This window comes from Brachycentrus maculatus, unplaced genomic scaffold, assembly GCF_059751285.1.
Source record: "Brachycentrus maculatus isolate JH-2025_06_01 unplaced genomic scaffold, ASM5975128v1 h1tg000604l, whole genome shotgun sequence".
Lineage (NCBI taxonomy): Eukaryota > Metazoa > Arthropoda > Insecta > Trichoptera > Brachycentridae > Brachycentrus > Brachycentrus maculatus.
The window spans coordinates 350,783-369,207 of record NW_028281343.1 but is presented as its reverse complement, the minus strand read 5'-3'; the positions used below and the strand labels follow the sequence as shown (position 1 = coordinate 369,207).

The following is an 18,425-nucleotide window of genomic DNA, read 5'->3' as shown; positions in this document are numbered from 1 at the left end:
GATGAAGAAGAAAATGGATGTCTGGGTATTTATAAGGTTTATGAAAGGTCACACACGTGCATCATTCACCATTTCACCAATAATTGACAACTACACTTCTCAAATGTTTCTAACTCTTACATATATCATTTATCTTATTTAGCTCTACATATCAGTTCAAAAGAGACATCTTTGTTAGATCGAAAAAGTTTTTATTTATCAGAAACCCTTTTTGGGCTTATACAAGATTATTATTGTAGTTTAAAGGAGCTGAATAAATTAAAAATGTTGGTAATATATAAATTTATTTTCTTAATTAAAAAAGCAAATAAATAACAAAAGAATTTTTTTCATTATTAAAATTATTCGTTATTGGGTGAACGACTCTAAAAAGTTCGTTCCACGGAGGTTCAACTGTGTATATCTCTGAATTAAATAAACTTTAGTGTTCGTTTACAGAATCACATACGTTCTTGGGTACGTATAAAACTAAAATTTGCCAATTTGGAAGATCCCACGCAAAACACATTCTGTGTTCTACGTGTTACGTTCGACCCTTTTCGGGTCTTTTTTCTTTGAAATTGTAAAATTTATTATCTAAGAGAGAACGGAACTTCGCACGGTCAAAGTAGTAACAAGGGCTTTGCCAAAATACACCCATAAATGTAAGGTCCCTTGCTTGCACAACGCGCGTTCAAACATCATTACATTATCAGTCGTTCGGGATTCAATAAACAATAGCTACTAAGTGACATTATCGGCAATCCCAAATCTAAGGAAATCACCCTTTCTAGGTGATTTCCTAGACTAGATGCGCAGTTGCTCAAGTTTGGCTCAATTTCTCACGTTTTATACTGTAGTTACGTCGTACTGATGAAAAAAACAAGAAAAATATAGATTGTAGTAAAATCTTCATATAATGGACCATTCGGGGGAAGAGGGTGTCCATTAAAGCCGAAAGCTCGTTAAATAAAAATAGGTTTAAAATACTTAAATCAAAAAACTTTTTAGAAAATATGAATACTGTTTTATTGTAGATATAAATACTTACATACAAAATACAAAACAAAATTCTGTTTATTTTCTTCGGACACTCGTCGTGAAGTAACGTTGCTGTTTGATATTGACGCCTTTGCTCTCGGTAATTTTGCTTTGAAAAAGGAAAGGAAGTTTTGTTTGCACTTTTGAAGTTTGCTGTTTTTTTTATATTTAAATTTCAAAAATGCGTATAGTACAATTGAACGTCGCTATCCTATAAATAGCCAATAAATGTTTTCAGAATGTCGAAATGTGATCTCACCACTGATAACATTTTTGGCAGTGTTCTTGTTACTCCGATTAGGTAGTCTACGAACAGGACGGCATTATCCAAAATTCTAGAGATTACTTACTAATCACTTTTAAGTTGAATTTGATATCCTTTCCATCATAGTTTTAGTTAAAAGTGTATAAAACAAATAAAACGTATTACATAAGCTAAACGTGAATCCCCATAAAGCGATATTTTCCACTAAGAATGGTAAAAGTTGCAGTAGTTATTTTAAAAAATACATACAAACCGCTAGTAAAGGATATTATAGAAAATAAAATTATACTACTTTATGTGAACTTCAATCCCCATAAAGCGATATTTTCCATTAAGAATGGTAAACGTCGCACTATTTATTTTTAAAAAACATACATTCCGCTAGTAAAGGACATTTTAGAAAATAATATTATATTACATTATGTGAACTTTAATCCCATAAAACGATATTTTCCATTAATATTGGTAAACGTTGCAGTAGTTATTTTTAAAAATACATACATTCCGCTAGTAAAGGACATTTTAGAAAATAATATTATATTACATTATGTGAACTTTAATCCCCATAAAACGATATTTTCCATTAATATTGGTAAACGTTGCAGTAGTTATTTTTAAAAATACATACATTCCGCTAGTAAAGGACATTTTAGAAAATAAAAAGATATTCCATTATGTGAACTTTAATCCCCATAAAACGATATTTTCCATTAATATTGGTAAACGTTGCAGTAGTTATTTTTAAAAATACATACATTCCGCTAGTAAAGGACATTTTAGAAAATAAAAAGATATTCCATTATGTGAACTTTAATCCCCATAAAACGATATTTTCCATTAGAAAATGGTTGCAGTAGCTATTTTAAAGAATACATCACATGATCATTGGTAAGGAAAAATGTATAAAATACATTTTGAATCCACACATTTCGTAGCACCATGTATATAAAATATGACTATAAATCTATCGAAACGTGATTCGAATTTCAACTAAAAAACTCAAAGCTTGCTGATTTCCTCATATACAGTAAAGATTAGCGAGCTTTTCAAAACCCCCGCATGAAAGTACCGGAAACTCACACCATTCCTGCTAGAAAACTTTTAAGTAACACTTTACTTGAGATCTACACATATGGAAAACCCTAAACTTCGACCAGTCTATATTATTTAGCTTTATATCCAGACTAAGATATTTTTGATCGGATAAAAATATTTGTATTTTGAAAACAAAAAAAGCTTTTTTTGTGTTGTATAAAATGTCATAATTATTGTAGTAACTCTAAGGGAAACTTAAAAAAAGACACACAAAAATATTTTTAAATGTCTTGTTTTTCTTTGTTCACTCCTTCAATGTATCTTCCAGACTTGTTGATTTATTTGAGCTGTCATTTCCGACTGATTTGTAGAATTCAGCTGTTTTCATCTGATTTCCGTTGTCAAATTAGTGTCCGTAATCACCCAACCGTAAGCTGAAACAACAGAAGTCCTCAAGAAAACAACTAAAATAGTAAATAAGTCTGGCAAATATATATTTTATGAAATGATTACATTAAGAAAAAATAAGAATATTTGCCATTTGTACCTACATATTTATTTTCAATTTTGATTGTTTTATACGATGACACTGGTTTAGAAAAAAAATCGTTACTGTAAACAAAGTCGTTAATTAAAGGATTTAAATACTTAACATGTGTTACTCAAATTCGATGAAATCATAAATACCTATACGAATGTTTTAGAAATATCATTTGCATATAATTGTTTTGCTTTTCTCTTGTTAAAAGCCATCTTGAATTTAATTATTATGTGTGGACTCCACGCTATTATATTTATTTTATTATTATATATTTATTTATTTCAACTTCATGTTTAGAAAAATATGAACATTGGCGGGCTTGTTCCTAAGAAGCAATATATTCCATCCAACCAAAGACAGACTGGTGATATTGGTAAAAACGTTTGATATATTATGTAGCTGTTCGCAAGCAGGGGGTAGATAGTACTTGGACATAAAGTATACAGAAAAGTTCATAAAGCGCTAAGTAAATGGTAGGTAGTAAAAACAAATTCTGGTTACAAGAACTGAGAAGGCGCTATACATGACGCGTAAACCATATACACACATACATGTTTACATACATATACTCGTATATACTTACATATACATAGACACACTCACAAATACATAAAAGTTAGGCAGAAAAAAATTAACAGGCGTATCTCAAAGATATACGAGAAGAAATTCAAATTTTGTTAAAAAAAAATACTTAATATTAGAAACTATAAAATAAAGAGGGAGAGAAGAAAATTAATTAGAATATCTGAAATATTAAAGCCCAAAAAATGTCAGGAAAGAATTTAGCGAAATATTTGTGATGTAAAAAAAAATCTGAGAATAAACAAAGTCATATTAGTCATCATTAAGAAAATGATATTTAAAAAATAAGTATGAGAAGAGGATTAAGATAAAAACGTAAAGGAATTTAATTAAAATATTTTTCAGAATTATTTTAAAGGGTTCAAAATAAATTCTTTATATCTATCTACTAAACAAACTATATATTCTTATGATTTAAACTTATTTTTCTCATTAAATCAGTTAAAATGACTGAAATTGTTTGAATAACATAATTCACCCCCGTGAGTAACTAACACTTGTCAAATTTAGAATACCAACCCTCAACCGGCGCACACGTCAGCAAAATATTTTTAGTAAAGTCATTCGAAATGTAATTATCATTTGTACTCTCGTATTCCGAGAATTCTGAAGTATGGCAATGAAAATGAACCATCGGTTGATATTTTTAATTCGTCCGTCGTATTTTTCAATTTTGTTTTTTTTAACCGCCCCTACCTTTGGGTTATTCACCTTGAGCCGACATTTTTAATTGTAAACAAAAAAATATGCATGAAATATTACAGAGACAGAATGATTTCTGCTCCTTTTATAAGCGACTGAAAACCGATAATGAACGGATCGCTGCAAAATGTATGGCTGGTGAGAAATACTTTAGTTGGTATCAAAAAAGACAATCGGTTCATGCGCCATAAATATTATATTATTTTGGTTGAATTATAGAATTACATTATTTTTATTTTTATTTATTTGTTATTATTTACTAACTGTACCACGCAACGTGTTGCTGTGGCTCAATCTGGTCAAATATAAAATAATAGAGCTCGTTTCCGATATGGTTATTTTAACAACGCTTGTGAAGAAACAGTTGTTTCTTTTTTGTATGTATATTATATTAAAATACACGTTTATAAAATTTATACAAAAAGAACTCCAAATATCAAGTCTCTTATTGAACTTTTTACTGTCCAACAGATCTTTTTGGGCTAACCCTAAAGGTTGTTCTCCATTGGAAAAATATTTAGTATATTTAAAAAAAATAATTAAACAATACCTTTTCTTCAAAATTCAAAAACAACACTCTCTGCCCTGTAGCGGGTAAATATTAAGTTAAAAATATGTTGTTTTTGCTGGGATATAGTACATTTTCTGGGCATTTCAAAAACATGCACAACTGAAAATTGACGATTCTTTATATATGACGTCGTTGAAATGAGTGAGCGATATGTTAAATATTTTTTTATGAATTTATAAATAAATGTTTATTTGTTTATATATATATATATATATATATATATATATATATATATATATATATATATATATATATATATATATATATATATATATAATATATATATATATATATATATATATATATATATATATATATATATATATATATATATATATATATATATAAATATATATTTATATATATATATATATATATATATACACACACACGTTTATATATTAAACAAATAAATTTCATTAAAAAACAAAAATATCAAAAATGTATTGTACAAAAAATTTATAATATAAAATATAATTAAAATGGAGAATCACAAAGTTAGTGCCTCAAATATAAATTATATCATAATATAAATTGTTTGGTAAAGTGACTCAACGCTCTCAAGAAGCACACTCTCTGCCATGAACAGTATTTAGTATTACGCGTGTTGCTGTTACGTTTAACAGTTGGCTCTACCATTGAGGTATTTTTTACTCATCGCGTGTAAATAAAGATTTATGATAATAAACAAACGAAAATTTACTTTTTTATTTATATTGATAGTAGTAGTTATTTGTAATGCATTAGGATATTATTGTAGGTTTGTATTATAAATAAATTGAAACAAATGAGCTGTTAATCATGAATATAATAACACCGCGAGGTCCCTAAAATCGTTGGCCTAATACGGCTTGCTTCCTACGCCCCATGTTAACATACCACCAGAATGATGCAACAATTTTTCGTCGTAAAATATGTACGTACGTATTTCTTACGCTAAAAGTACTAGTCAGTCGTAAAAATCAAGAAAATACACTTTCTTGTTACGTTGCTCAGTAAGCCCTGGTAATAATATCCGAGAATTCATGTACGACACTAACAGAAAATGTGTACTGTAATAATACCAGGGAAAATGATTTCCATAGTTAAGGTCTGATATTTACATTAAATAAAAATTCAGCTTATATTTGTACGATATTACTAGTCTTGCTAACTGAAATCTCATCAAATATTACCAAAATCCTTAAGGTTTTCTATTAAGTACATATTCAAAGCCTGCTTCTGATAATAAATGTATTTTTTGTACTAAAATTTTACTTGGTTAGTGCCACTTATGTATTATGTAGTGGTATCAAAGTAACTGTCGAATCTATTAATGAAATAAATTATTGTATCTGTATTATTCTTCAATTATTCTTCTTTTGCTCCTTACCCTTATCCGCACTTAATGGTGCATAGGGTAACTTTTCAATCTTCTTTTTAGCCATATTTTTTTGATGGGGATCGCGATAATACTCCCCATCTAAACTGGGTTCTGACTTTTGTTATACCTATATTTACCAACAGAAAAGTATAGAAATCATAGTTTTTTATGCATATATTATATCGTGAACATACTGTAAAGAAAACTAACTAAAGTAATAATTAATATATTATTACTTCAAATTCTTTACTAACTGAGACTTCACTAATTCTTAGTTCTTTACTAATAAGACATCAATTGTTTTGTCTTAGTATTCAGGCTTTCTGACCAGTTTGCGTGATCATTCGATAGATGCCTTATATATACGGATTTTTTCATATATATTTAATTTGACAAGTAAACCGCGTTTCGTCGTAACCGAACGGTCGTTAGCAAAATAAAATATGTGCGGAAAAAACTATAAGGTTGTTATTTTATTATTTGATATGCAGTTTCCCCAAGAAATATCGGGTTGTGGTCCCGTGGTTAGTGCCGCGGATTCTTAAGTCAGAGTTTCTCGGTTCGAACCCACTCTAACATAATTTGATACCTATTTCTAATAATATGCCGCTTAGGCTCACAGAAATAGTATGGAATTAAAATGTTTGTGTAAATAATAAAAACACCAATATTAATCTTTTTTAATTTAACTTTATTTTGAAATCAGTAAAATCATTGTATTTGTTTTCGGTATCATTACTGACAATGAAAACCGCCGCGCTAATGCGCCGTTAACGCGTTATCTTTTCACTGTGATAGCAGCTTAGATTGACTTATCTATCTGTTTGTAGAACGATATATGAATTCTGGAGGGAAATAAATATTAAAGCTTTTATTAATTTTAGTTTTTTAAAATTGGATGAAAAATAAAAATAACAATTTTATTAATTTCTAAGAAATCTTCTCTTCTTCTTCATCATCTTGTTGTAGGCCTTGTGGCCTGTTTTCAAGAGGGATTGGCCTCCTGCAATGTCGATTCCCAACTATCGACCCATTCGGTAGTTTGCCCGGGAGTCTTCTACCATGGGGTTAGCCGTACAGTGCGATGTGGGGGGAGTCTGGATGACTCCATTCTCCTTACATGCGCATACCATTATCTCCTTCGTTTCCTTCCCCACCTAACGACATCTAAGAAATCAATTTCTTTTATTTAGAGATAATTTATTTAACCTTTTTATCCGAAGTATAAAAAAATTACGCATGCTCTGAAAGGTTGTATTTGAAATACCCCTGCAGAAATATTGAATGTTATAATACTATAATACAAAGCTTGCGGCGAACGACGTGCTGTGAGTAACATATTCACAGATCGACCACAAATTTTTAATATTTCAATGCAAAAAATGCAAAATAATTATTTTAAAGATTACTAAAAATATCAATCAAATTGAATGATTATCAAATTATCGAGTGAAACGTTTTATTTGGGAGATCTCCAATCCCCCCTCTTAGATTAGGGTAAGTTAAAAGCGTTGAAAGGTTTTGAACTCGACGCTAAGGTATTTTATTTGATTTTTCCTTCAATTTATTATATTTAACGAAATATCGTTTTCAATATTTGTTCATCTCATTAAAAAGCCAGCTTTAAACTAAAAAATAAAAATGTTTGCTCTAAATATTTGTAATAAGACAAACAAAAATACCGTTATTTATAAATGTAAGCTTATTATAAGAATTATCTTTATTCATAAGCCCACCAGACGACCTAGACTGTTGTTCGCCGTGGAAAACTTTTTCCAGATGAAAATATTTTCGAAGTCAGAAGGTATTGCTGTTATTTAAATACGGTACGTTTTAAACACAACTAGCTAGGCTTAATACAGTATTGCATAAAGCTTTTCATTTTAACTTTATTTTCATTCCACTAGAAATGTTGATTTAATGAAGATTATTTTTTTAAATAACCTTGAATCAATCGGAATACAATTAGTTTTTAATTATGTGTGTGTACCAAGCGAACAATTATATAAAATAAATTAAAGGTAAACCTTTATTGTGACAACGCCACTTAGGCGCCTTCGGATCATGTTATCTTTCATCCATTATATATCTTTCGAGGAAGATCCATGGCAATTGCAATATCAATCACTCCTTTCAACAACGTCATATTTCAAAAATCGTCAATTTTCAGTTGTGCATGTTTTCAAAATGTCCAGAAAATGTACTATATCCGAGCAAAAGCGCCATATTTTTAACTTAATATTTACCCGCTACTGGGCAGAAAGTATTGTTTTTGCATTTTGAAGAAAAGGTATTGTTTAATTTTTTTATAATATACTAAATACTTTTAAAATGGAGAAAAAACCTTCAGGTTTTACCTGAAAAGATCTGTTGGATAGTAAAAAGTTCAATAAGAGACTTGATATTTGGAGTTCTTTTTGTATAAATTTTTTAAACATGTATTTTAACATAATATAAAATATTTTTTTTTAAATATGACGTTGTTGAAAGGAGTGAGCGATATGTGGTTTGGCGTTCTATGTGCCTATACCATGTCAATTGCTTTTCTTCTACCTTACTTATATGAATCTAATTTGTTTAATTTGCTCGTAAAACCCGATCATTGCGTGAACTATAATACAAAAGAGATCATAGTTGAAACTCTTACTTGGCCACTATACTTAACCTGCTTTTTCCTGTAACTAGCTTGTTTGTCAAAATTACACGGATTGACTTCGTCACATTGCGCAATGTGCTCACGATACATTTCTGCCGCATCCATCAGAACAACTTTGGTTAAGTCCATTTAATTAATATAATTCACATTTTACAATAGTTTATAGCTGAATAGACCTCATTTTTAATGTTTAAGGTTCTTTAATGCATTATGAGGAATATATTGCAGTATTCAATTATAATACGATATACCTAACCAAATTTATACAAATTTGGGTATAAATTTACTAAATTTAATCGATGTTCTAAACCGTAGGAAAAAACTACATTTTAAATAAACACGTGAAATCACAAGATATTTAAAGTATAACGTGACTTATATAATTAAGGTCAATTGTCAGATTACTTAAAAGAAAATAAATAAAATACAAATATTTGGTATTTATTTTGTTGAATAACATTGATTTGAATATAAAAATAAAACTTTTTATAAATACACATATATGTACATTTATTTTTAAAAAATATCTATATATATATATATATATATATATATATATATACAGTGGGTGGCCAAATTATTAGGGACACTTCGAATTTCCTGTAATTTTCATGATCAAATGAATTTAATGAGCAGATAATTAGGTTTTTTAAATATATTTTTTATTGATTGGGGTGCTTTATTAAGAATTTAATAATAATGTAATCAAACATTTAATAAAAGTAATTTATTTTTATCATGAAAAGCGATTATTCAAAAATTTCAGAAAAAACCTTAATATTTAGTAATAACACCCTTTGCTGCAATTACAACTTCCAAACGTCGGGGCATGCTTTCTATGCAGATTTTTGTATTGTGCCGAAGATTAGGGTTACCATGCCATACTCTGATAAGAGTTTCTTTCAGTAACCGCTTGGTGGTGATGACTTTTTTAGCAATTTCCCGTTTCGTTAGCCTCCAAATGTTTTCAATGGGGTTCATATCCAGCAAATTGCCCGGGCAAGGCAAAACACATACTCAACAGACGTTTTTTTCAGCCAGGAATGCGGTAACACTCCTGGCTTTATGACACGGTACTTATTCATGCATAAACACATACTCTTCATCACCAGGGAACCATTCCTTAGCATCGGCTGGAGCCGACTTTTCAGTACTCGCTGGTACTGGTCTTGCCTCATGGTCCCTCTATGATATGGAGGCGTCCCATACCCTTAAATGAGATCATGGACCACAACATTATGCTAACAGGGTGTTTTTAGCCCTCTTCACCAGGCAGTCCGGGTGGAATTTTTCTCCTGGGCCCCGTCGGACGAATTAAGTTTTTCCCACCAAAATTTTAAATGTTGACTCGTCTTAGAAACAGACTTATAAAGTATTACCATGATTGGAAAAATGTGTATTTTTTATTATCTTCTTATTTTATTATACAAATATAAGTCATAAATACTCGATTACAGTCCGAAACAGTCATATTCCGGAGTGTTCTGGCTCATAAGAGTCGTTTTTTCTTCATGGCCTCAGTCAGGCGTAGTTTTTTGGTTGGACGTCGACCAATTAGATTTACTTCAACTAACCGTCTCCAAACTGTCATTTTGGAGGCGTTGATTCCTACATCGTTTATCAACGTAGTGGACAATCAACACATGTTTTACGATTTTGGAAATAGATGTCCCTGATTTTACGGTGACCACGCGGAGTGGTGATCGTTTTTCTACCACTTTTTCAGACGCGGGCTGCTTCTAGAGGTGGGTTTTTATGAATTTTTCTTTTTATCCGGTTGACTCCGGACTTCGAAATACCTGTGAGTGATGCTATCTCTCTTTAGAAATATGTGGAATGAAATAGTTAGGTTGGTACTTCCCTACATTTTCTTGGAGATATGTCTAAAGACTTGCCCATACTTAAATTTAGAATATTAAGGTTCAATTCAAACTAAATTGAATTTTAATTAAAAATTAATTGAAATTTACTTATTAAATTAGCAAAACTAATAAATTATTACACAGTACTAATTTTTTTATAGTTTTGGACTCAAAAAACATACAGAAAAATGGTGTAAAAAAATATTAACTGAGCTCACACCAACACCATTTTTCACTAATTAACACTAAAATGAGAAAAAAACTTACTTCTTTGATATTTTGCAGCATTGCTACGTCTTAAAAACAATAATTATGATACAAACAACAAAAATAAATAATATTTTTTAATTAGAACAAATTTATTTGATCATAAAATTCATTTAAACTTGAAAATTACAAAAAAGGACAAGTGTCCCTAATAATTTGGCCACCCACTGTATATATATATATATATATACATATATATATATATATATATATATATATATATATATATATATATATATATATATATATATATATATATATATATATATATAATATATATATATATATATATATATATATATATATATATATATATATATATATATATATATATATATATATATACATATATATATATATATATATATATATATATATATATATATATGTTTATATATTCTTATATTTATATGTATACATTTATCTTTATATTATTTCAAAATTCTATGTTAGAATAAGTAATACAAATTTTTAAAGTAATTATCTTTTTTTTAGTTAAAAACTTGACTCTGAACTTTAAATTACTTTCTACCCTTTTTATTATTTTTTTCAAAATAAACAGATTTTTTTTTGACGCAAACCATTCTATATTGGGTCATTTGTCACTGCTATCAACCAAAGGTCGAATTTGATCAGTTCACCCAGACAAAGAAGTAATCCATTTTCTTGAAGATTTTTATTCGCACATATTCTGAGGATAAATTCTTATTTCATGATTTCGAGTTATAAGAATTTCCCGAGAGGCATTTTTTGTTGAATGCCTCGTATTTACTCAACAACATTCCCAATGAAATCATATTTCATTATTTACTTTAATTCGTGAAATAATACAATATTTATCACAATAAGGAAGATATTTGTCTTATCGAAGATGATATAAAATAAATACCTTCATATTTGTACCTAAACGGCTTGATATATGTAATATAGGTTACACGTGTAGCAACATAATATTGGCTATGTGTGCTTTCAAACTCTATAAAAACAAACGGACAAAGGAAGGCTTAATAAATAAAGTAGCTTTTCAAAGGGTGTAATGGCCAATGAAATATTCAAGAGAAAACGTAAAATATCATTTTAATATAAATTTCGCCCTATAACCAGACAAGAAAGTTCGCTTAACTTCCCATACGCTGTTGCTGATTTCAATGGGCTCCGCGTAATAACATTATAATACAGTTTGATATATCGCAACATGTCCGTGTGTTTTCCGTTCCTTTACCCACTTCTACTGTGTGAATATATATCACACAAAGAAGTACAGATAATGCTATACAATACAAGCGAAGGTTGACAAATTTAGTGGTGTTTGCTTATTTACTATGCAACTTTCAATCATTTTTTTATCATAATGACATTCAAATATTTACATGTATTGATTATTTAATGAATAAAATAACGTGCCCTACTTTATTTAGCTTTCAGTCGTAAAAATAGTAGGAAATATGCGCGGTGAATCAAAGGAAATCGAATCATATAACACAACATTTAACGATTGGATTTATTTGGTACAATTTATAACTACAACGATTCATTATTTGAATATTATGCTACACAATTAGACATGGTGATCGAATTAAATAACGGTTTTACAAAAATATGATTTTCGAAATAAAACGTATTTAATTGCAACATTTTGAGTGTGTCCAAATACTTGTTCACAAAATCTGGATTATCTCCAATTACAGGAGTTATTTTCATATTATTTTTTGATATCTCATCAAAGATGAAGAAGAATATGGAAGTCTGGGCATTTACGGGGCTTACGACCGTCATAGGCTGGTTTGAGTGATCACTTTACACACGTGTAACATTCACCAATTCTACCCATTATGGACAACCACACCACTCAAATTCTTGGAAGTTCTATATATATGAACCAATTTAGAAACCTTGTTCATGAACAAGGTTTCTAAATTGGTTCATATATATAGAACTTCCAAGAATTTGAGTGGTGTGGTTGTCCATAATGGGTAGAATTGGTGAATGTTACACGTGTGTAAAGTGATCACTCAAACCAGCCTATGACGGTCGTAAGCCCCGTAAATGGCCAGACTTCCATATTCTTCTTCATCTTTGATGAGATATCAAAAAACGTATTTAATTGATTTAGTTTTTGCATTTTATCATTTAAATCTAAACACGTCAATTAGTGCAAAAATTTGGTTGACCATTGTTTATTTATAGCTCTTAATATTTAGAATATTTAGAGCTAAAAATAAATAATGCAGAAAATAGAAATGCTAGAAATATTCCACAGTTCGACATAAAAAACTTAAGCTGTAAAGAAATATAAAAGAGAAAAATAACGAATATCGGGCTACCGAAAAAATATCAGTTACTAATTAGTCACATCTCTAGTCGGTGGTCAAATGAAATAAAAGTAAGAAAAGCTATATAAGAGTTATTTTATTTTTATAAAAAAATTATGACTTTCTGTTGATTTTTTCAATAGAAATTCAAACTGATAAAAAAATAACGAATACTGAAATAGTAACAGTCACATCTTTAAAGACAACTGATTGACATGTGTTTATGTTTTAGTTCGATATTCCGACTAAATTAAAGTCCTCGGTAATATTTCTCTCATTGGAAACTAATCATTTAGATATAATTTAATTAAGAAGATTGACTCCTCCCTATCTTGCAGCATTAAAACAATTCCTCGAGTTCTATAGATATGTTTATAATCTACGTGTGTTAGGTCTACCAATGCCTCCTTTGGCGATTAAATTAAGTCCCATTTATACAGAAGTAAAGCTGAACTTTGTGGAAAATAGGTTATTTAACCAATGAATCGCGGTCTGGGGTTTGAAAGCCAAAGGCTAAATGGTTTAGCTCTAGTTTCTTACCATAAAAAAACTGATTTCAACCAATCTCACTAATGAGTTTAATGGTTTGACAAGAACGTCTACATTTAAAAAAAATATTTTCCACATTAAGGGAAAGTAGAAAAGAATTTTATTACGATTAATACGTCAACTACATTACGCAAAATGGTGTTCGGCTGTATTCGTATTTACACAATGGGAATGGCCATTGAGAAATTTAACGATTTTATCTTATTCCTAGTCTTAAAATTGAATCTGATTGTTATCACTTTAAAATACTGTCTCCAAAGCTCCTAAAGCACCGTGAAGCTCACTATGAATTAAAGATAATGAAAATACATTTATTATGTACACCCTGGAAAAAATCTCGTTAACGAGAAAAAATCTAATTTATTTTAATGGTTGGTGCATACCTGATTTTAAATTATTTTGGTTATCATGTAAGTATTCCATCAAAAATATATAATTTCCTTTAGAAACTCCCCTGCATTCTTACGGCATTCTTAAGACGTGGTTTTAACTTAAATATTAATTTCATAAATTATATAGCAGTCACCTTGTGTTAATATCTATCTACTTTTAATTTAATTTTTACTTGGTAAATACCACTATTTCTCCAAATTTATTGTGGCACGTGTTTCGATGCATTCAGCGTCATTTTCAAACACCGTGGTTTAACAAATATTTTATCAAATAGTGTTATCCAAAACTTGAAAAGCCAGTAATGGTATATATATATAAATATATATATATATATATATATATATATATATATATATATATATATATATATATATATATATATATATATATATATATATATATATATATATATATATATATATATATATATATATATATATATATATATATATATATATATATATATATATATATATATATATATATATATATATATATATATATATATACATATATATATATATATATATATACATATATACATATACATATACATATACATATACATATACATATACATATACATATACATATACATATACATATACATATACATATACATATACATATACATATATATATATATATATATATATATATATATATATATATAAAGTATATAGTACATACATTCATGTAAGTTCTGTTTTCGTGAGACACACCAATTACAAGTAACATTATTTGGTAAAGGAAAACAATAAAATTGCGCGTAGTTTCTCTGAGTTTCCTTTGATCTGAACATAGAGTACGTATCTCAACATTAATATATTGTACTCCGATTTTTGAAGTAGTTTATTTCTGGAGTGTGTACATATTGCCTTTCATCATGAGTTAGGGATTCAATGGCCATAAAAAGGCCCTTAAAATAAGGCTTCAACCACCCTTCTCCTTACATCGTACACTTTTTATGAGTTCACTAAATCGTCACATCGTTGAATCAGAAGCCTATACAAATATGTGTATTTACTACAATATTATATTTTAGATTTTTCTTCGGTAAGGGTCCTCCGGGTAAAGAGGGATAGCACTGACTTTTGTTTAAAAGACTATTCAATTTATTTAATTAATTTTCTTCTTCTTCTTACCCGTATCCGCACCCGATGGTGCATATGGCACTGCTTCGTATCGACGTATAATTATCTTGATCGTTAATTGCATGAAGGTAAGGTGACCAGTCCTCTGCTTCAGGTACCAGTTCAGGGTGTCGTTAAATAAATATGAGAGCGAAAATTATTTTGACCCACTTGGGAATCGAACCGGGACCTATAGCGCCGCAGCTATACGCGTTAACAACTACACTACGCAGGCGAAATTTTTTTTTCTTAAAATATCATTCCTTTTCAATGATTGATTCGGCAGTCACTTTGTGCTAATATATTTTCATTTCAAATTATTATTTTAATTCGTAAATACCTTTTATTTCTTAATAACTGTTGCGACGTGTGTTTCGACGCATTCCGCATCATTTTCACAAACAAAGTTTTTAAGAATGATAAGGAATGTATTACAGTAAATTTTGATAAAAAGTGGTATTTTACAAGTGAAATATAAATTTTAAAAATTACTTTATTGTAACGTAAAATGAGTAAATAACAAGACCAACAGTTAAATAAAAAATATGAGGTCACTTTCGATTACATTTTAATTGGCTCCTGCTGGATTTCCTTGATAACTGAGCATAAATGAAGAAGTGTATCAGTTTTAGTATAACATTGCGATGACCATTGCGTTGAAAAAAGCTTTTCATATAAATATAATACAAAATGTGCGCATATTTGAATGCAACGTATGTCAAAATTTCAAAGCAATCGGTGAATAATTTTAGAGGAACCAAGTTTTCAGACAAATGACCATTAATATTTTTATTTATTTTATAAAATAAAACAACTTTGTTTTAACCACTTTTTCTTTGTATACTTTTTCCAACCGGTTTCTACAAGAGCCTTGTCATCCTCAGGGTTTATGTAATAATTCTAAAGCATTGAAATACTCATAGTTAGGTTATAGTTAATTACTCTTCCCTTACGAGGATGACAAGGTTATTGTCGAAACCGTTTGGAAAAAGTGTACCAATAAAAAGTGGTTACAACAAAGTTGTTTTATTTTATATAGTTTATAAAATGTGCCATAAAGTATCTGTGAAAAACATTCAAGAAATTTTATATTTTTTTTTAGATATGCGTATTTTACAGTCTTCATATCATTTTGAACCTTTTTATGAAAAGACATCTTTATAAATACCACTTTTTCATAAAATACATAACGAAAAGTGTTATTTATTTGGCATTTTCTTCCTGAAAATTTCGTGCGTTATTCTCAATCCGAAACTAAAAAAGAAGTTAAGAGAAATATTATCTTATATGTTTAAATCATAAGCTATGTGAAGTTTAGTTACGAGTCACGTTTTAATAGCGGTATAATCGTAAACGCACGTGTAACAGGGGTTTTATTTGAATATGTCTTTTTAATACAGTCATTTACAGATACGAGTATATCTCAAAAGTATATTTTATTTAGCCCTGCTATTACTTCAAATTCCAGAATGGTTTAATAAAAGAGCGGTTAATGATCAATGATCTCTGATCTTGTAGGGATATTGGATTGAAAGTCTTTAGACTGATTATCTGACATATATGCTTCGACAAAAAAAAATAAGTACGAGTAGAGCCTTTTTGTATGTTTTTTTTTTCTTTCTTTTACTTTTATAACTTCAGTGGAAACTTTATTTTTTTTTACTTTTTATACAAATTGCGTACATGAAATATATTGACTAACATAGGTTATTTATATTAGTTTTTATGTTTATATTATTTTTTTCTTTTGAACAGGGTGTTTTTTTAGAGGTTTGGTTTTGAAACTAGCAATATTGTTTCTACATTCATTCAATTTGGCAGTTGATAGTTGATTTTTAGTCAGTACGTTTTGCCATTTTACCCTGAATAGATTGAACAACCATTATGCGCGTCGTAGGCTCGGTGAATGGACCGTTAATAACATTCAGCTTTATCCTCTTTTTTAACGCAAAATTTTGTTCACCGATGAGGCACAGTTTTGGTTAAATGGCTATGTCAATAAGGACGCGCTTTTACATATATATATTAAAAGTCACTGTTCGGTTTGTTTTATGGGCAGGTGGAATCATCAGCCCATAGTTTTTTAAAGACGATTCCGGCTAGAATGTTACGGTCCATAGAGAGCGCTACAAAACTATGATTTCAGATTTTTTCATACCTCAGTTGAATGAAATTTATTTGACAGGGCTGTGTTTCAACAAGATAACGCAACATGCCATACGGTGGGTGCTACCATAAATTTATTGCGGAAAATTAGAATTTGTATACTTCTAAAACAAAACACCTTATATATTGGTAACTGTGTTAAATATAAATAATAAATAACGGTTAAAATTAAATGTAACGTTTGGGGTAGATGACGATTCTCGGTATATCGTATCGGTGTGGCAGGATAACTCTTACAGAAAAGATTATTACACATTTTCTAATATCCAAATATATCACACATAATAACGTAGAAAATATAATGAGGAACACTTTGGCATTCACGCTGTGTATCAACGCGTACCTTTATTGAGTTGATATTGCCTTTTTTATGATGGAGATGGATGCTAGGGTGGTGAAAATTCCGCGGTTTAATAACGGTGGAAGCTAAGGCAAATTATACTGTCGCGGGAGTGTATGAAGGAAGGCACCACGTGATGTGTTCACGCCGGAGGCATTTTCCAGGAAAATAAAGCGCAATAAATCCTCTTCCGACTAACAGTTTCCACCGCGTTACCGCGACCGCCTTCGCATCTTTTGTATACGCTTATCACTGAAACCGGATATCAATAAGTTATTTTACTTTTAAAAAATATTACATTTGTCAAGTTGAAAAAATATTTCTTGAATAAATCTACAACGTTGTTTTTAACCACTTTTTTATTTGTACTTTTCTCCAACCGGTTTCGACAAGAACCGCAGGGGTAAATCGGTAATGTAAAGGCAATGGGTATATAAGTCAAATTTTTCATTTTCTATGTTTGTTCCACAAAATGTCTAAAATAGTGTATTCCATAATCTGGCAAAAGAATAAAGCTGTAGTTGCAATACTTATTTAGTTTTCTTAAGATATGTACATTTAAAAATACAAAAAACAAATGAGTGAAATGACTCTCCTGTAAAATTTGGCCTGAGACAGACATACCCCTTTGCCTTTACACTACCGAAATATGTACTAGATGTCCTCAT

The 18,425-nt window shown here is 29.4% G+C and overlaps 1 protein-coding gene across 1 annotated transcript in view; it reads left to right on the top strand.

The window, feature by feature from the left end:
- The window catches only part of LOC148301118 (hemicentin-1-like), a 303,741-nt gene that overhangs the window by 263,952 nt on the left and 21,364 nt on the right, over positions 1–18,425 (top strand). The window lies entirely within an intron of this gene.